General features: G+C 46.7%; 1 long non-coding RNA gene across 1 annotated transcript; it reads left to right on the top strand.

Moving 5' to 3' along the window:
- Positions 1–16,863: 16,863 nt before the first annotated feature.
- On the top strand, positions 16,864–20,320 carry 1700109G15Rik (RIKEN cDNA 1700109G15 gene). The gene is made up of 3 exons (NR_046197.1): positions 16,864–16,910; positions 17,233–17,385; positions 20,137–20,320. It is a non-coding gene; the product is annotated as an RIKEN cDNA 1700109G15 gene (long non-coding RNA).
- The last annotated feature ends 514 nt before the right edge of the window (positions 20,321–20,834 follow it).

Genomic DNA, 20,834 nt, shown 5'->3' with positions numbered 1-20,834 from the left:
GGTAGCCTAAACGAGAAAGGTACGATGACTTCACAAGCTCATACTGTTTAACAGGGGGATTCATATATAATATTCTGAGCATTTATTTCTGGTGACTCTTTAGCCAAGAAGCCCTGGGCACACATAAGGAGTAGGTTTCCATTTTTTACAGAACAGCTCCCCCTTCTTCCCCACAAAACCATTTATGTATGCACACGCTATATGGAAGTGGGCTTCTAAGAGGTGAGGCCTCTCCTGTTGACAAAGTAAAAGGAGGCTGACTGCCCGTGCTCTGCATTGTGGGAGCTTTGATACATGGGTGCCAGTTCTGAGACTGTGACTCAACTTAAAAAATAGAGCAGGAAAATTCTGTAACATTTCCCCAGCACTGACGGGCTGAGTGGGAGGCCACGCAGAAGTTCGTGGAGTATCAATCAACATGGAATCTGAGGACCCCTGCATTGAGAGCAACACATGAGGGGACAAGTTGGGCTGTTAGGGAAGGACCTAGAAAACAGCTTGCGTTCCCATTCTGGCTTCAGCTCAACATCTGAAATCCAGAAGGAATTCCTTGGGAGGAAGGGTGGGCTCGTTTTATGGGGTTCAGAATAGTATATCTCCAGGTAGGTCTGCGAGAGATCTTCTTGATGAGGTTAATAGAGGTGAGACGATCCATCTTACCTAGCAGGCAGGACAAAAAAAGGAGACAGAGAGCTGAGTTCTGGGATTCGTTGTTTTCTGCTTCCTGATTGATAATATAATGTGCCCAGCTCTCCCAGGTTCCTGCTGCCATGACATCCTACTTGAGCCATGAGCCAAGATAAGCCCTTCCTCCCTTAAGTGGCTTCTGCCAGGGTATTTGTTACAGTGGGGAGACAAGTCACTAACACAGCCTCCCAGGCCCCAACATTGCAATGGCCATTTCTTATAAGACTTGACTTTGATACAGGACTAGTCCAACTGAGGAGGAGTTGAGGGATGGGGACAGAGCCAGCAGGCAATGATGACCGTCACAGTTGAGGAAGCCAACGCTATGTAGCCCATAGACCTCAGTCTGTGGAGGGACCACTGTGTGAAAAGTAGGGTAAGGCTTTTGGTGTGGGGCCCAGAGAAGGATCTTGGCTATTGCAAAAATGGTGGAGGAGGCATGTGGTGGACACCACTGGCCTTCCCTCCTCTTTTAGCAAAAGGAACATTAACCATATAGAAGGGAATGCCCCTTTAATGACCAGCACTTAGTTTAGCTTAAGGAACAGGTCCTTGAGCATAGATAGCCCTTAGCTAGCCTCAGCTCCAGTGGCAGCCAGTTCATGATTCCCTTCTGTGATTCCCCAACCTGGAGTTGCCCCAGTCACCTGGTGGGAAGTGAGGACAAAAGTGTTCTTGGTTCCTCCCTGCTGATATTCCATCCTTTGATGTCTATCAAGTTTTCAGTGATGTTGGTGCTATTGACCTGGGGAATGAATGCACTTTGAAAATCACCTTTATTTAGGACTCCTGTGACACTGGGGACACTCTGTTCCTTACTTCTTGGGGATAGCCTACACATCCAGACAGCTTTGATATGCTGATGCCCCCACATGGCCATCCCTTCAGTGATGGGTTAGGTCACGCATCTATAGTCTCTGCAGCCAAAGGCCTGACTCTTTGCACTTAACTTCAGTTTGCAGGTGTGTGCAAATTTCTGACACTGTAACACAATGTTGCACAATCAAGCCACAAAAAAAAAATATATTGAGTTTGTTGTTCTTAAATTACTATTCATTTTATGTGTTTGCATGTGGGTGTGGGTGGGTGAGGTCACAGGACAACTTCTGGGTTCTCTCCTCCCACCATGTGGTTTCTGGGGATTGAACTTAGATCTCCAGGCTTGGCAGGAAGTACCTTTACCCGCTGAGCCATCTCGTTGATCCGTGAGATCACACGATTTTGTGTTGGGCCACATTTGGGTCCCAGATTGGACAGGAATGGTGCATGAAGATCTTCCTGAGCTGGACTTGGGGGTCACCCAGTTACTGTGATCCTAGATCCAAGTCCATGGGGACCCATGAGAAGCTAAGCAAGCCCTTGTTCTCTGGTCCTCCTGCTCCCCTTCCATCTGTGAGAGAGGTCCCAGGGATCACCACCTGCAGTGGCAGGGCCAGGAGGAGGCCATAATTACAGGCCTAATTGTGTGGCTGCCGGTAGGTCCCACCCCCACTGATTGGGAGCTGGCTCCCCAGCTCTGCCAGGGCCACCATTCAGAGAGCCTGTTTGCACCTGTGTCAAGGCAAGCTTGGGAAACCTAATTAGCTAGTTTGGTGTTTTATAATTAGATCCTTTAAAAGAACTCATAGGTGGTGATAATAAGCCTTTTAGAAATCTATTAAGCTTTGGGGGAAGTTGAACAGAAACCTTGGAACTGCGCGCTTGCTTCCTTTTCCGTTTCTCTCTGCGCCCTAAGACTTCTCCCTCCACCCCATTTTCCCCCCAGCTGCATCCAAAGAGCATCCCGACTCCTGCATCAGTACTGAGTGCTGACATCTTTACACTGCTTATCGTCCATCAGCAAGTACTACACAAGTGTGGGTGTGTCCCATCCTCTCCATAGCTGTGAGATGTGGGGTACCACTGCAGCACCAATTTACACTGGCGACTGTCACCCATCCAAAGAGGAACCCTAAGCAATGTGGCTTAGACTGAATCTAGACAATCTGGCTCTTGAGCCCCTGCAAGCCTCTCTCTGCTCAGTTCACACTCCTCACCCACTTCTAGCCCAGGACTTCTTTGCTAGCTAAGCTTTTATTTTTGTTGTTGTTTTTTGTTTGTTTGTTTGTTTGTTTTTCTTCTTTTTCTGAGCATTTGTGCCAAGGCTTTGCAGAGCCAGCTCAGATGGTGGTCGGAGGGGCAGTGACTTTTAATTCATTTTACTTCTCTGAAATTCTTCCCACGTGGATAGCTTCCAGGGCAGAACGATAGGAACACACTGAATGTATCCCTCCGCCAATTTCTTCCTGTGTTTCCTTCCCTGCTCTGGGGCTGAGGAACCAGGTAGGAAGTGTGTGGGTGTTTAGCTGAAGGGCCTGAGGAGTGCCCTCAAGCCTCCATATCTGCACTCAATGGTAACATTTGACCTCGTTTATTTTCTTGATAGCAGGGACCACAGGAAGGTTTACGCCAGCGTGTCCATTCACTTATTTATATTCCTTTTCTCCCCATTAAAACACAGGTGTCACCTTTGATCCCAGCACTTGGGAGGCAGAGGCAGGCGGATCTCTGAGTTCGAGACCAGCCTAGTCTACAGAGCGAGTTCCAGAACAGGCAGGGCCGCAGAGAGAAACCCTGTCTCAAACAAAACAACAACAGAGAGAAAATAGCAAGGCCGTGGGAGCGAGGATTTGGCATTTTTCTGGTTTCTCAGTGTTTGCATTCATTCCGGCACAACCAAGAACTCTGCAAGTAGCCCCGTGAAATGGGTGCAGTCATCTTTCTTCTACAGGCCATGAAGTGGCTGGTACCAAAATGAGATCCACAAGCACTGGGGCACTCCCCTCACCTTCTATCTCTCTTAGTTATGGGCCAGGTGCCCAGAATTCTCGTTCTGTCTCTCTCTCTCATTCTCTGTCTCTCACTCTCTCTCTCTGTCTGTGTCTCTGCCTCTGCCTCTGCCTCTGTCTCTCTCTCTGAGTTTTTCTGTAAAGCAAATGAGCCTTCCTAGATTTATCTACTTAGGAAATCAGGTGTTTGAGCTTGTACTGGGATGTCTTACGGTGGGCTGGCTGTGTATAACTGTAGAGACATATATATTAGGACTTGTGATGATAGCTCATGATTATGCAGATTATAAGAGAGGGAGTTCAAATTATGCCTCCTTGAAGCATAGCAATGACTGTAGAGATCTAAAAGTCACACACAGGGGCTGTTGTTCCTCAGCACGGTTGGCAGGGAGCATGTGCTTTGGTGACACAGTGGGACTTGGATCATAGGCCTTCTCCTTAACTGCATGGCTAGCAGGCAAGTTACCCAGTCTCCCCAAGGCTAAGTTTTCTCTTCTGCAAAATGAGTGGCATTGGTAGTAAATATTTATGCCTGTGGTACAGCGTGACATCTATATTAAATGAGATCATTGGGCCAGTCATTGATTCTACAGATACCTGTTGAACATCTACTAGGTATAAGCCACTGCTCTCAGTTATGATCTCAGGGGTGAGAGACTGTATAGTTCATGGGTCCCGTGATCTAGTGGGTGGCCATGTGGACTCCTTTCCCTCTCTGAACAGTATAATGAATGCTTACCAGAGGAGTGACTATGCATAGGATGTCCAGTGACGTGGCTTATGGGAATCAGGCCCCTGCCTTTGCAGCCTCTCCAGCGGGGGGATGCACAAGCGGCTGGACACATCCCCACAGAGCAATGCACACAAGAGCAGAACCTGCCCCTGTCCTCCATGCTGGGGATAGAAGAGTGTGTGCCTTTTGAGGATGGGTGGGTGTTTGGGGACAACTGACATTTTAAACATGCTGTTCCTTTCTTCCTTGCACAAGTCATTGCTCCACCTCCTCTGAGAACTGTGTCTCCCACCGTCTGCTCCCCGCTCCTGGGCCAGTGTCTTTTTACCTCTCCAAACATCACTCATTCTTCAAGGTTCTCTGCCTGAAGTCATCCCGAAGCTCTCCTTGTCTGTCCAGATCCCTCTTCTCTGAGGCCCCTGTCCCTTGCTCTGCCCATCCCTTGGCCTCTTTCGATTCCTCTGGGGGAGCTATAGACTCCTCCACGATGGCATCCTACTCTGACCAGCACTCTTTTTTGCATTCCATCTCTGGACTTGAAATAGATTGTCAAAAAACTTTTCTTAGGCACTTAAACAAATGTGTGGCTACAAAGATTTCTTTTGGGTGGTTTTTCCAGAGCTCAGGGCTGAGATGGGTCCCCTGTTGGGGCACCAGTGGTCTTTTGTATATTGGCTGCTTGGTGGCATGTGTGCCTGTGTGTTCCAACATATACACTGAGCCTGCCTCTCTGTGCCTCTCACACGCATCTGAAGGACTAGTGATTGTCTTGGGTGTATGTGTGTGGGGGGGTATAATGGCAGCCTAGTGCCCAGTGATGGATGAGGGGGGTGGAGGTGACTTTCCCAGGGGAAGATTAGCGCCTGGCAGCTATGATTTGTCTCATGCCCTCCTGTCCTTTTGCTAGGCCCCACTGCAGAGTCATTCATTACAGAGGCTGCTGTCACAGGCTGGGGGCAGGGGCTGAGCGGTGTATGTGTGGGGGTGGCAGACAGACCCCTTCCTTAGGAGAGACACTCATGCCAGAGACCGGAGCTCGCTCAGTGGTCATGCACTGCCCCTCTGAAGCTCAGACGAGGGGACCAGGTTGCTGTTCACCACCCAGGACATAGCCCTGCCCCCAGGCCCAGTGCTTCGTAGTGAGGTGGGGAGGGACATTTATTCATTTAGTCTTTCCCTTCAAAATGATGGTGGGGGATCAGTATGCAACCTGAGGGAGGGAGGAAGGAACGGGCACCCTCCATCCTGTGGCAAAAAGAACGCTGGAGTTGGAGGCTGCAAACTTAGGTGGAAGTTCTGGCTGCGCTGCTAGCACTGTAGCCTTGGGCAGTCACTTCTTTTTAGGAAGCGATGTATAAGGTGAAATGGGGCTGACCAAGTCCTTCATCTACAGGACAGTGGTAGAGGGGAAAGGTCACTTCTGTGCTCTGGACATTGGAGGATGCTTAAAGTTGTGTGAGAAGGCTGTTCCTCCATCCTGCTAGGAGTCAGGGCAAAGGAGACCCTAGAAAAGATAATACCCCACCTCTTATTTAGAGATGGCTCTATGGTTTGTGGTACTCTTTCATCACACTCCTTAGTTTTCTTTTTTACTTTCTTTCTTTTTATGGATTCTCAAGACAGGGTTTCCCTGTGTAGTCCTGTCTATCCTGGAACTCATTCTGTAGACCAGGCTGGCTTAAAACTCAAGAGATCTACTTGCCTCCGCCTCCTGAATGCTAGGACTAAAGGCATGCACCACCACCCGTGGCTCTCTTGATTCTTCCAAGGATTTTATAAGCCAGGTCAAGGCACGCACTGTGAAATTCTGTATCACGGGGGGTGGGGGGGGGGAAGGGGGAGTAGAAAAAGTTCAAAGGGGATCCGCAAGTCTCTCAAGTTAACGGATGAAGACGACTGGAATCTTTTATTTCTGATGCCTGTGTTGTATGCTCATTTCCTGCTACCTCACCCAGAAGTTTTTGTTGAATTCTTTCTAATCAGGTCTGGGTAAACTTATTCCACTCTCTGGGGCTCACATTCCTTGATAAGATACAGAACCTTCTCCATTTCCCATATCTTTGCATCAATTCATGGCCACTTTTGGACACTATACTGGAAGATGAGGACACACACACAGACACACACAGACACACAGACACACACACACACAGACACACACACACACACACACACACAGAGAGAGAGAGAGAGAGAGAGAGAGAGAGAGAGAGAGAGAGAGAGAGAAGATCTGTATGTTTGAGATAAAGAGTGAGGAAGATCAGTCAGATGTCCCAAGTGCTCTAACCAAAATCTGGCAAACCTGGCTTCAGTGTGGTAAGGACAGCAGAAGACAACTGAGGTAAGAGATGAAGAAGAGGAGGGGGTGAAAGCTGGAGTGAAGAGCAGGATAAAGATGGATAGGGGAAGGGAAAATAGAAGATCATGGTGGATAGGCAGGAAGGACTACAGGAGACCCGAGGAAGGAAGGGGAAGGAGGGAAGCCACAGAGGCTGGGGAGGGCATTGGGGAGGACATGGGGGAGGGCACAGGGCGGGGGAGGGACAGCTCTGCTCTGGCAAGGGGTGGGAGATTGAAGGCTGAATCACAGCAGGCAGCGGGGGAGAGGAATAAGTCATAAACGCAGTGAGGGCAAAGGTCAAATATAGACTGATGGCTCCATTGTTTCCTAGCCTGTGAGGAGGACCCCGGTGGAGGTTGCAGAGATATTAACCCTTTCCTGCCCAGCCTTCTGATGGCGAGACGGGTTACAGATGCATAGTGGAAAAGAACCTGTGTGTGAGATTGGAGAGGCATTGAAGCTGGAGTTGGAGCTGACCCGTGGAGCTACGAGGTTGGGACTGGGTCTTGAGAGAAAGCACTCAAGAGTCCACTTGACTTAATGCCTAGGAGATAAGTAGGGGCCAGATGAAAGCTTACCACTTCTCTCTTTCTCCTGATGGTGGTCCATTTTTGCATCCCCATGTAGGGAGATGCCCTATGGGTGATGTATTTGGTAACACCTGTCAGCAACAAAAATAAGGAGCATTGTCAGCATATGGTAAATACTTACTAAATGATGGGAGCAAAATCAACATCACTAATGTTTATTAACCACACACCAATCCATATAAATATATGTGCAGTGTTCACGGTTTGAAAACAACTTACACACAGTATCGCTGAACCCAAACATTATTGTATGATCAGTGTTTTTGATGCTGATTAACAAAGAAACTGATGATCAGACTTGTTCAAATTGTGCCAGCTAGCAGCTTTCTGAATCACAACCCACAGATCTACAGATCTTGGGACTGGGGATATCTTAGTGATGCAGCATTAGCTGCATATACATGGACATAGCAGAATGAATAAGGCCCTACCTGTGCTTGATTTGCAGTAACACACACACACACACACACACACACACACACACCAAACAATAACAATATCCATAGTCCCTATAGCCATCACACACACTTCTGGGAGATGTATCCTATCTACTTGAGAATAAAAAAGGAAGAGAGAGAAAGAGACTTGAGACTTTAAGGAACTATCTGCTTATCAAAGAATTACCAGTTGAGGAACCCAGACCTAGTAGGCTAAAACACAAAAGACTTGAGTTGGGTAGGCAAGTCTTCAGCACCGTGGACAGATCCCAGGCTCCTTGCCTCATACCAGGACATTGGCTCCCACTCCTTCAGTCCTCCCCTGGGGACTGATCCAGTGCCAACTCCTTGTGGGCTGTAACTCCACCCCTCATGATGTATAGACTGACAAGGACTTAATGCTCTGAATACAGAAAGCCTTGGAGGCCTGGGCGGTGGAGGGTGACAGCTGCCCTTTAATGCTTGGCTTTTTAAAGATCATGGTAGAGTTCAGAAAGTATAGTCATGAGGTTTAATGATTTAATGGGGACAACTGGGGAGCAAAAATAGTTACTGCACCCTGGGGAAAAGCGACTGCTCATACATATTACTTTAGCCTAATGGCCTATAACGCCCCCCATGCCCACGGGGGGAGTCACGCTACATAGCCGCTGTAATACCGAATGGCCTGATTAAATGCATATTAAACAATAGTAAATTGGGGAAAAAAAGGGTAGAGGCGGTGCTAAATGTATTTATTCAGTTTTGTAAGAGAACATAGGGTTTCTCTTCTAACATTGATGGAAGAGGTACCCCAACTCAAGCTTGCTTCCTAAGGAAGTAGGAAGCCCAATGAATCTGGAGAAATTTATGGGAGAAGACACTTTCAAAATGGGGGAGGGATGTTGGATGTGAAGGGACCTGAGATGCTAGGTCATTTACACCCCTGGTCCCAAAAGGCTCTGTGTGGTTGCCAGCTTGGAGGCTTGTGGTATGAGAACACATTTTTCTGTCTACATAAGAGATTCTCTGGGAATCTCAGCCTTACTGGAAAAATCCCTGTCCTCCACTCCTGATTTAGCCACAATTACCATATTGTAAGATCTCTGATTGGACTATGCAAGAAGTAGAGCCTCAATTCTAGGGACTCCTGGGAGGATTGTTAAAGCTGGTATTTGGGTTACACCTGTAGGAGATTTTGGTTCTGTTGGATCAGACAAAGAGCTAGTGTTTTGTTTTTGTTTTTGTTTTGTTTTGTTTTTTAGCTACTGAAAGGTGGTTCCAGTATACACTGCAAGTTGACAGTCACTTCAATAGAGTGTCAGATTGGTAAATACCTTTCACATCTGACTCAAAGTCTTTATTTCACAGATAAAGAGTGGAGACTCGTCTGGGTGGTGGTGCCCCATGCCTTTAATCTCATCCTGAGGGAGGCAAAGGCAGGCAGATCTCTGAGTTCAAGAACAAACGAGTCTATAGAGCAAGCTCCAGGACAGCCAGGGTTACACAGACAGACTCTTTGTCTCAGAAAAAAACAAACCAAGCCAACAAGGTGAGACTCAGAGAGGCTAAAACTTCTCCAAGATCCATAGTGAATGACCAGGATCTCCACTCCCAACCTAGTATTCTTCCTGTCACACCCTTTCCCATCCCCTGGTAACATGAACAAAACCAGTGTCAGAACCTGGTCAGAGTCCAGGCCCTGTTGCGGTTTACTCTAAGGTCACTTAAGACAGCATCTCCTCCCTTGAACTTGGGGGAAGCAGTTTCTTTGTTTGATCTCTAATCCAAGTCTGAGATGCCAGCATCTGTAGTTTTCTCATCCTGAGAAGCTTCCAGACCATCTCTCTGGCTCCATGTGCCCTGGGCCCTGGCTGGTTGTAGTTTCATCAAATAAGACTTTAAAGAGAGTAGACTCTGAAGCCAGGCTCTCAGACTTAAATCCTAGACTGGCTACTTATTATCTATATAACTTTGGGCAAAATAATTAACCCTCATGTGCTTCAATTTTCTCCCTTGTAAAAGGGGGATAATAACTGCATTTGCTCCAAAGGTTGAGGGAAAGATAAGATGAGTTAACATGTGTAAATGTACTTAGGACAGGAGCTGGCATGCCGTAATTGCTGTGGAAGTGATAGCCAGTGATGATCTGCTGTTTTAAAAGTCTCTCCCTATCATAGACTACAATGCTGAAGTTCCCTCTGTATCTGCTACCAATGTCACATGCTTTAAGGGTGGATTCTAGGATCTAGCTGAGCTTTGGGTCCCTCAGGTCCTGACTGAATGGCTTCAGGTCCTGGACAGATCACAGGTAAGTTTGGATGGTACCCTCTTCAAGGTGGGGAAGGTGCAGACAGGCATCTTGAAGGACAGATATTTAGTTCCACATTGACTCCCCTGTCCATTCTTCAAGATGTCTGGCACATTCTAGGGTACCTACTTATGTACTGATGGGCATTATACCGGCAAAGTCTCTGGCAGGTGAGTATTAGATGGCTTTCTTATGAGATAGTGGAGGCATTATGAGTGGACATTTGTCTTTTTACACACAATCTGGCTTTGTTGAAGCACAGTGTGATTTCTGATAAGGCTGCCGGTTTGTTTAGTCACTGTCTGGCCTTTCTGCAGGTACCACCTTTCCCAAGTCTTCTGTCCTGTGAAATAGCCCTCTTGGCCCCACTCACTCCAATGTTCCAATCCAATAAAAGCCAATACCCTAGCAAGTGGCCCTTAATGCACACAGTGGGGAATCATCTCTGGCTTGAGTACTTCATCCTCTTTTATTTCCACTCCCCCAAATCACAAACCCCATTGGACCACTGGGTTCGAAGCTTCCAGAGGGTGCAGGTCTCACCTCACTAAGTGTGTACTCCATTCTCTAAAATCTAATGTCACATCTGTCCCAGAACCGACCAGTGATGTTGGGTAGAGGGGTGGAGCGAGTATGCCCTCATCTACCTTGAAGATCAAACCTCATGTTGAGTATGAAAGGCAGGAGTTAGCTTTCCACATGGCCAGAGAGGCTGCAAAGGAAAACATCCCACTGAGCGAGCTACAGGCAGGAAGCCCTCAGCTCCACCCTGGAGCTCATTCCTGGGGAGGGGGGAGCCATGATTGATCCCTGCTCTCTGTCCCAGCAAACACCCCTCCACACTCTCACAATGTCACACGCCTCGCCTACACTGCCTACCGTCCTCCTCCCTCAACTGCATTTAAAATAAATGCCCATTAAAAAAAATCCCTCCTCTCCCTGTCACTACACAGGCCAGACCCTCCCACCCCCAGGTCCCTGGCGCTCTTAGATTTTCCCGCTGCCACGTTCCACCCTGAGCCATGTCTTCTAGTATTTTGCTTTCAAATTGTGTCTCCTGCCATTTGTGCCACATTTAAAATGCTAACAGTACGGAATGTCATTTACAGAACCGGGGCGTTTGCTCCGGAAAATTAATTTGACTTATTCCTTCTGCCTGTTCCTATCTCCAGGCCAATATTATGCTACTCATTCTACAAGAGTAATACTTAATGAATAGGACTATTAATAATGTCAAGGTCCGCGGGGGCCTGGCGGCTAACGGATAGGCGTAGACGGAAGGAACCCATCACCTGACTCCTGGTTTAATGTCCCATGAAAATATCAGGCACTGCAGTGTAATTATGGAGCAGGGAGAGGCGAGTGGATGACGACCCAGAGTTTCTTAAATATTTTTCAAATTAGTTGATGCTTTTCCTTTTGGGGGAGGAGGATGTTTATTCCCCTCCCCATTTTTAGTTCTGGTTTAAAAGAGGTAGTGGACCTGTTTTTAACACATACACACACACACACACACACACACACACACACACACACACACACACACACACACGATGTTTTCACCCCTGTCATATACTGGGAATGGGAAAAGGAGGGCTTAGCGTTTCATTTAACAAAAACAAAACCACAAGAGAAAATGTAATAAACAAATCTGATTTCCTCAGTGACCCCCCCTTTTTCTGTCTCCCCCCCCCCCTTTTAGGCACACAGAATCACAGAACTACCACCTGGGTAGAAAGGGTATGCAGGCTCCCATAGGTGCATCCTGATTGCCTATGTCCATGGTGCTGAATATCCGAGATTGGGGAGAGCCTCCTCTGGCATGCCCCTGTTTCTTTGATTGAAGCGTGTGATTGTGACCCGAGTTGGTCCACGTGGCTGCTTTTTATAGGAATGGATCGGTACAGTTAGACAAGAGGGGTGAGGAGGCAGGAGAGACCAGGACCAGGCTGAGGGAGTTGGAACAGGAGACCTGAGTGTCAGGCCAGTCTCATGTGCAGAGAGAGGATAAGGATATCTGCCTTGCAGGATGGTGGTGAGACCGTGAGATAGTAGATATGAAGGTCTGTGGCTGGCACTCGGGGGCAGGGGCTGATAATGTTGCTCCCCTTTGTCCAGTTCACAGATGGCGTAGCCAGACTCAACCGTAGCAGGAATTGAGCACTACTCCCGACTTCAGGGACACACAAAGGATGCACACACAGCTCTTGCCTCAGGGAAGCCTGCTTTGTGGAGTTTCCAGAGGCCCCACACTCCTGTTTAGGAATTGTTTGTTTGTTTGGTGTTTTTTTTTGTTTTGTTTTTTGTTTTTTTTTTTACCTGCTGCCTGCTCCCATCTTCTGGAGAAACCACAACAATACCTTTAACCAGGGCCCTGAACTTATAAAAGAGTCCCAGGCCCTGGGGCTGGTAGTGTTGGGCCTGATGGGAAAAACCCAGTTTCTGACCAAGATGAAGGATGTCTGCCTTCTCTGACTGGGGAAGCAGAGCCCCTGCCTTGGAGGAAACCCCAGTCTGGCAAAGGAGATGTAGGGGAACACTAGTGTGTTCTCGGGCAGCACTAGATAATGGAGAAGGGTTTGCATAATCAAATCCCAGCTGGATGGAGGACAGAAGGTTCTCTGTGAAAATTTCTGTCTGTAGAAAGTAGCTTGGTGTCATGAAGAAGACTTCTCTAATGGGAAGACCAGAATGCCCCCAGGGAACCCACACATTGCAGGGGGTGACAGATCCTTTGTCATCGAGAAAGCCTGTATGAGCAGAGGATACCTCTTCTGGTCTTTTTTGTCATAAGGAGACAGGGTGACTTTCTGGGGACACCTGCTACCTCTGCAGGAAGGCAGGGCAGGCAAAGGTACAAGAAATGCAGAAACCCTGAAAGAGGTCCTGAGGCTCTGTCTTCTTAGTTTAGCCATGAAGGCATCAGCTGAAGTCCATCGGAGCAGAATCCAGGGACGCTGGGTGTGCCAGGCTGGGCAAGTCAGGACTGTCCAGCGACTTTTCCCCAAGAGCCTGGAAAACTCCACTTCAGTACCATGGCCAACGGACGCTCGCTCGGACAGCCACTCCCTCTCTCTGTGTTTGGTCCTTCAGGCAGCCTGAATTTGCAGGGCAGATGGGGCGGTCGCCAGAGCTCGGTTGCGCATCTCTCTGCGAGTGTCTGTCTCCCCCATGCGTCCGCAGCTCCTCACCAGAGGCGAAGGGACTGAGTAGCCTCGGCTCCCTTGAGTGGCTGGGTACCCACGGTTTCCCTCCGAGGGGGATTTCTGCTCTCACTGCCTCCTCTGGTTCAGGGTCAGGAAGCTGATCAGAGCTTCCTCTTGGGTGGGGTCAGAGGGAAAAGGACAGGTCTCTGAAAGGTGTGCATGATGAGTATATGGCAGGGATTGGGCCATCTTACTATTTATGTCTTTGGAAGACACTCAAGGCCAAGCAGGAAAGGGACACCCTTTGTGCTCCAGCTGTCCCGCTCACGTCCTGGACTAGCCAGGGCTGGGTCTGAACACCCTGTACCTGCAGTGGCTCTCAGGCACCCATCCTACCCCAGCTTAAACTCGGGCGATCAGGGGCCAGGTGATATAGCCTACTCTCCTTCATCTTCAACCGCTTAGTCTGGAGCCTTAACATCTCCCACAAAAGACCTGCTCAGGGCCCCTGATGCTTTGCACCGGGGCCCTAACAGAATTAGCTGAGTTCTGGTGCTGCTTCTCACATCCCAGCCTCCCCAAAGAAAGGGAAAGAAATGAAGGATCTGGACACAGAGCCATACCCCACCCCCACCTCCATCCTCATAAAAGATAAATATGAAATCAGCAAAAAAAAGGGGGGGGGAGGGAGGCCAAATACAAAGTAGTAAAATCATCCAATTAATAATTATTCTGATGGACTCATCAGAATTCACAGCTGGGCCAAGAAAAAGGTGGCCGGAAGGGGTCACGTAGGACAGACACGGGGGTCTCCTCCTTGTCACTCACCCTCAGGTGAGAGGGAAAACACCTCCTGCCAACTTCTCGTTTTCTTGCTCCATTCTTTTTTTTTTTTTTTTTTTTTTTTATGGGGCATCCTGAGTGTAAAAAATATGACTTGTCTTTATGGTGCTCCAACAGGAATGAAGCTATAAAATTATGAACAGTTTTTATGATGGCTATTCGGGGGATGCTTTTATATTGATGGTATACAGCCCGAATCTGTCTTTTTTTTTTTTTTTTTTTTTTTGCATTCTGCCCCCTTCTCTGGGTGGGGAGGGGGGGTAAGTCTGTGTAACTATTTTTCATGCATTTAATATATTAATTATCCGGTAAATACTCCCCAGGCTGTGCTCGGGACATTGGAGACTGACAGGTTCTCAGTGAGCCTCCGAAGGCAGCGCATCAGCCTGCAGTGTATTATGTTGGCGAGGTCAGGGTGGGGTTAATGTAACTTTTTATTTGCTGATTTTTCATAGGCGGGAGCAAAGCTGGGATGGAGAGGAGGGCGGGGGAGGAAGGGATGGAGGGAGGGGGGAAGCAGAAGGTGCCACAGGAGCAGAGATAATGGCGAGGCAGAGCTCTCCACCCCCAGTTCACCTCTGTCAGTGCTGGGAGGTTTGATTAGGTAAGAAAGGAACAGCGTGGTCTTTCTCTCTGGCTCCAGTTCAACACCACACATCCCCGGTGACACCCCTGGGCACGAAGCTTTCCAGGGCTAGCTGCATCTTTATCATCGGACTACTCCTTATTGTCTGAAAAGGAACTCAGGGTCTTGGGCTGGAGGAGAAAACCCACAGAGTCACCTGGGGAGGAGCACTGGCCAATGTCTTTTGGCACATCCCCAGTGGGTGAGCATGCAGCCTTGTGGGCATGTGGGCATGTGATCTGGGTTTGTCCTCATGTATCCTATCCTCAAGGAGACCCCTGTGCCCATTCACAAAGCACAGCTTCTGGCAGCAAAGAAGGGGAATGGCGAGTGGGTTCTGCTGTCTCTGACTTCTCTTCTCTGTCAATGTCCTCTACCTAGAACTTGGGGGGTGGAGAGAGAGAGAGAGAGAGAGAGAGAGAGAATATCTATCACCTACCCCCATAAAAAGCCCAGGAGGAGACAGGGCACTCTGTGTGCCACTGGGTGATCGCCAGGCCTAGATGAGCTCCAAGTCTGAAGAGGGTAAATGTTGCTTAGGTTACTCTGGGGCTTTCGGTTTCCAGCATCCTGCCCCCACCCTGTCATCTGCTGCTGGCCCCAAGAGGGCAGCACAGGGGTGTCTTCTCGCTGGCCTAGGCACCTAAATGGTGAATCCCTTTGGAAATTTTAGTTTTGTTTTGTATGGTTCTGCACATATGTGCATGTGTGTGTGCTTTTAAGAACAGAAATCCTTATAGTACAGAAAAGTAGAAATACTTTTTGATGGTAAAGACATAGTGGGTGTATGTTTTAAAACCCCATGGACATATGTGTATGCACTTGTGTGACGCTGGGGATTGAACCCAGGGCCCTATAGAAGCGTTCTACCACCAAGTACACCAAGACAGGACAAGGGTTATCCCGGCTGAACCAGGAGCCCAGCACAAGTTCAGGGCCTCAGTTCTGCCCAGGACTACCGTGTAATGTCCCCCCTTTTCTTTTATTTGACAAAGTTAAGTGTGTGTGTTTGGGAAGGGGGAAATCTGAGGCCTTGCACACCCGTGCACTTTGTTCATAGATGATACGGAGTGCGCACACACACACACACACACACACACATGCGCACGCGCACGCACACACACACTTTCATGCTGCTCCAAGGAGAACAATGACCAGCTTGTGTTCAAGAATAAGACAGGTCTGGCCTCATGTCCTTGGTTTGCTATTTCCTGCTCTGTGACCTTAGGAGCGTTTCTTCCCTGCTTTCAGACTCAGTTTCCCCATCTGTGAATTAAGGCTAATTACATGGGGGAAAGAAACAAATAAGATTATAAAGGATAAAAATGTGGTACATGTAAGATTCTTAGGGCAGTATCTGACAAGCATGGGTAGGTTAGACAGCAAGACTCAGTGGGCATTTTCCATTGCCATCTCTGTTACGCCAGCAGGGGGAGGCCCATCCAGGAGTCAACTCTATTGAACAACTCTACTGGAGTCTGGTGTTCCCACATGCTGCCTTGTTTGATCTTGTCAATGTCCTTATGAGGTTCATAAGTACTATCAGACTATCAGACTAGTAAGGAAGCTAAGGCTCAGAGGTTTCAGTGGATGATGTCCCAGCCTGAGATCAGCTGGGAAGAAAGAGCCAAGGTTTGGATATTGGGATTCATGACACTCAAGAGCTCTTCTCCTCCTCTTCTACTTCTACTTCTTTTTTTTTTCTTTTCAAAAAATTTTTTTTATTGATTTATTATATGTTAGTACACTGTAGCTGTCTTCAGACACCCCAGAAAAGGGCATCGGATCCCATTACAGATGGTTGTGAGCCACCATGTGGTTGCTGGGATTTGAACTCAGGACCTTTGGAAGAACAGTCAGTGCTCTTAACTGCTAAGCCATCTCTCTAGCCCTCTCCTCCTTCTCCTCCTCCTCCTCCTCCTCCTCCTCCTCCTCCTCCACCTCCTCCTCCTCCTCCTCCTCCTTTCTTCTCCTCCTCCTCTTCTTCCTCCTCCTCCTTCCTCTTCTTCTTCCTCTCTCTTTCTTTTTCTTTTTTGGACAGAGTCTCATGTATTCCAGGTTAGCCTCAAACTTCATATGTTTCTGAGGACACTCATGATCTTCTGGTTCTTCTGCCTCCACCTTCTGAGTGCTGAGATTATAAATGTGCACTACCACATCTGGTTTATATGGTGCATTCTGGGGATCAAACTCAGGGCTTTGTGTATGGTAAGCAAGCATTCTACAAACTGTGATGCAATATGGCAGAACTCTGAGCAATTACTCTGTTCTGGGCCCTGGGGAGGGACTCTCATTGGTCACAGAGGGTATTGTCATCGCCTTTGAGAAAGGTGGAGCCCACTTAGGGGAGACCAGATACTTCAGAGGGTTCAGAGTGGTTATAGGAGAAGGTACCAGTACCAACTTGAGCAACATTAGCCCCTACTTCCTTCCTCCCTCTCTTCCTCCCTCTCTTCCTTCCCGTTGGATGCTCTTGCTATTTACACATCAGCTCTTGTTCTGTTCTGTTTTGTTTTGTTTTGCTTTGTTTTTCTAGACTGAGTTTCTCTGCGTAGCCTTTGCTGTCCCAGAACTAGTTCTGAAGAACAGGCTGGTCTCAAACTCTGAGATCTGCCTGCCTCTGCCTCCTAAGTGCTGAGATTAAAGGTGTGCAGCACCACCAACTGGCTATGTGTCCACTCTTTTACATGCATTATTTATTATTTTGCACAGCTGTTAACAAGAGTATTTATGTGTGGAGTTGCTGATTGTAATCACAGTAAAAGGAGAAGTGACATTTGAAGGCCTACTGTGTACTGAACTCGGAACAAAGGGAGTTCTGAGTAACTATATAACTTCAGCACATCTTCTCAGCAACCTGATGAGGTATGTAAAGTTGTTGTTAGCTCTGTATTATAGATGGGGGAACTGAAGTTTGGAACAGTTAAGTAATTTGCTCCAAGTTACACAGTGTCTTAGTTAGGGTTTCATTGCTGTGAAGAGGCACCATGACCAAGGCAACTCTTATAAAGGAAAAAAAAAAACATTTAATTGGGGCTGGCTTACAGATTCAGAGGTTCAGTTCATTATCATCCTGGTGGGAGCATGGAGGCACCCTGGCAGACATGGTGCTGGAGAAGGAGCTGAGAGTTCTACATCTGGATCAGAAGGTAGCCGGAAGAGACTGAGACATACTTCCTCCAACAAAGCCACACCCACTCCAACAAGAAGACACCTCCTAATAGTGACACTTCTTATGAGCTTATGGGGGCCAGTTTTCCCCCCAAAACCACCACACACAGTAAACACTAGAGCCTCCTCTTAGTTTGAATTCTTTTTTATTTTAGTTTTTTTTTCTTTCTTTTTTATTAACCTGTGTGTGTGTGTGTGTGCGCACACACACACAGTTCACATGTGGAGGTCAAAGGGCGACTTGTAGGAGTCTGTTCTTTCCTTCCACCATGTGGGCTCTGGGTCATCAGGTCATCAGGCTTGGTGGCAAGTGCCATTACCCGCTGAGCCCTGAGTTAAACTCTTAATAGTGAAGGATCACAGGACAAATCCCCTGCCACCTCCCTCCACTCCCGTCACTCTCTTCGCCAGTCAGAGATCTATGAAGTAAAAATTTCCCAAACCCACATATATAAGTACACGTATAGAGAGAGACTTTTTTCCTTAACATTAACCATCCTGCTGCAATGGTCTGACAGTTCATCTCCCTCATTTTATGCCAGAAAATACAGTTCTCTTCCATTCTTGTATCTGTCACCTAGTATTCCACAGAATGGATTCACTGACGGAATTCACGTCCGTTTGGCTTGTTTTTAATATTTTGATATTGCATGCAATGAGCAATGCTTCCCCTAAGCTAGTACAAGCCTCTTAGGCTTGTGAGCTCAGACCTAAAAGATGAATTACCAAATGGAGGAGAGTGTGCCTTTAACAGTTTCTCAGTTGTCGCCTAACTGTCCTCCCCAGAGATGACTCTCCCCAGAGCACGAGAGACGATCTCCATTTCATTACTTCTTTGACATTGCATTCTCTCTCTCTCTCTCTCTCTCTCTCTCTCTCTCTCTCTCTCTCTCTCTCTCCTAAACTGGTATATCAGTAAAAAATCTCTTTGTTATTTTAATTTCCCTGATTACTACTGAGACTGGGGATTTTTATATTTATAGACCTTTTTTTTTCTGCTGTATTCATCGTTTTTCTGTATCATACATGAATATGCTTTGCCTATTTTTTTATTGAATCCAAGAGTTTAAGGTCTTTATAATATTAATTTCCTCATTATAAAAGTAATGCATGCTAAATTAAGAACAGTAGAAAACAGAAAATAGTAACGAAAGTGTATATTGTGTATAATCTCACACAAAGAAAAACATTTAGCAGCATATCTTTGCATTTTTATGCAAATCTATATGTGTGTACCATGCCATTCATAGCATAGCATGAAATATACTTTCTTGGGTGCTTTTCCCACTGGACATTATAAAAAGCATATTAACCTTTGTTATTAAAGATCCTAAACACATTTTTTATGTTTAGCATGATCAAATTGGTATGTAAAAAATTATTTGAACATTACTCTAGTTGCTAGATATGTTTCACTATTATAAAGAAAAATATCTTCCCACAACAGGCGTGGTGGCATACATCTTTGATTCTAGCACTCAGGAGACAGAGGCAGATTTCTGAGTTCAAGGCCATCCTGGTCCATATAGTGAGTTTCAAGCTAGCCATAGCTATACAATGAGACCCTGTCTCAAAAAAAAAAAAAAAATCCTGTCTACATTGTTGGCTATTTCCTTAGGAGAAAATTACTTCGAATTTTGTGAAGTAATAGGTGAAAGGATATGCAGTTTCAAAAAAATTTAAAATCTCAGTGGGCAGTGGTGGCACATGCCTTTAATCCCAGCATTTGGGAGGCTTAGACAGACGGATTTCTGAGTTCAAGGCCAGCCTGGTCTACAGAATGAGTTTCAGGACAGCCAGGGCTACACAGAGAAACCCTGTCTTGAAACATTCCCATCAATTCTGCATGACACACATTTAAATCCTTAATTTAAAAAACAAACAAAAGGCCAGCAAGATGTCTCAGCAGGTCTTGCCAAACATGAGGACCTGTGTTCGATTCCCAGAGCCTATATGGTAGAAAAAGAGAACCAACTCCCACACGGTGTCTTCCCAGTGTGTGTCCACATACATGCACACAAAATAAACAATAAAATAAAATGTTTTTTTTTTAAAAGAACAAAAGGTCCTTGCCACCAATCCTGACCAACTGTGTTGGAGCCCTGGGGTCCACATGATGGGAGGAGAGCTGACTCCTGTGAGCTACACTCCGACCTTCACACAGGCGTCGTGGCACACCTGCAGTTCCTCCCAAATAAAAACAGAGAGAATAATAAATGCAAAACAAATAAGTAAATAAATGTTTGATTTCTAAGAGAGAGAAAACAAACAAGGGGTTAAGCATGGAGCTCAGAGGTAGATGTGTGTTTAACATGTGAGGGCCTCTGGGGTCAGTCTAAAATGTGTGCCAAGGTCAAACAATGCGTTTTAATTAGGATGTATGCATTTGTTTGCTTGTTTGCTTATTTGTTTGTTTGTTTACATACAGGATATTATGTCTTTCAGGCTGACTTTCAACTCTGTGTAGCCTCTGCAGCACAGCAGAACTAAAAGAGGCCCTGCCTCAACAGGTGGAAAGAGAGAACTGACTCCCCAGAGGTGTCATCTGACCTCCGCAGATGTGCCCTGGCATGTTTATGTCTGTACTTATGCACACGCACACATACCAATAATAAAAACTACTACTACTACTAATTATTATTATTTGTTTGTTTTGGAGATAGGGTTTCTCTGTGTAGCCCTGGTTGTCCTGGAACCCATTCTGTAGACAAGTCTGGTCTCAAACTTGGAGATCCATCTACCTTTGCCTCCTAAATACTGGAATTAAAGGTGTGAGCCACTACTGCCTCGCTAATAATAATTTTTTTAAAATGTATTTTATTTAACTCGATAGAACTAAGACATTATCAATTCAACATGTTATCAATAGAAGAGGATTAATGAGGCATTTTGCATTCTTTGTATGTTTTGTACTAACAGGACACATCTCAATTTTTACTAACCAAAATCAGAATATGATAGCTACATATGGCTAACAGCTGACCATAAGGGACAGAGTAGCTGAAGATGCCATCTGGGACATGGGGACCATGCTACATTGTTTCCTTCACAGGCTGATACAAGAATGGAATGGGCGGTTATACTCTCTGTAGTTTGTAAGATGCTGGGTCCATGCAATTGCATAGGCGCTGGGATGCAGTATG

This window comes from Mus musculus, chromosome 11 (assembly GCF_000001635.26).
Source record: "Mus musculus strain C57BL/6J chromosome 11, GRCm38.p6 C57BL/6J".
Classification (NCBI taxonomy): Eukaryota; Metazoa; Chordata; class Mammalia; order Rodentia; family Muridae; genus Mus; species Mus musculus.
The sequence above is the reverse complement of the archived record's forward strand: the minus strand, read 5'-3'. Positions and strand labels throughout refer to the sequence as shown.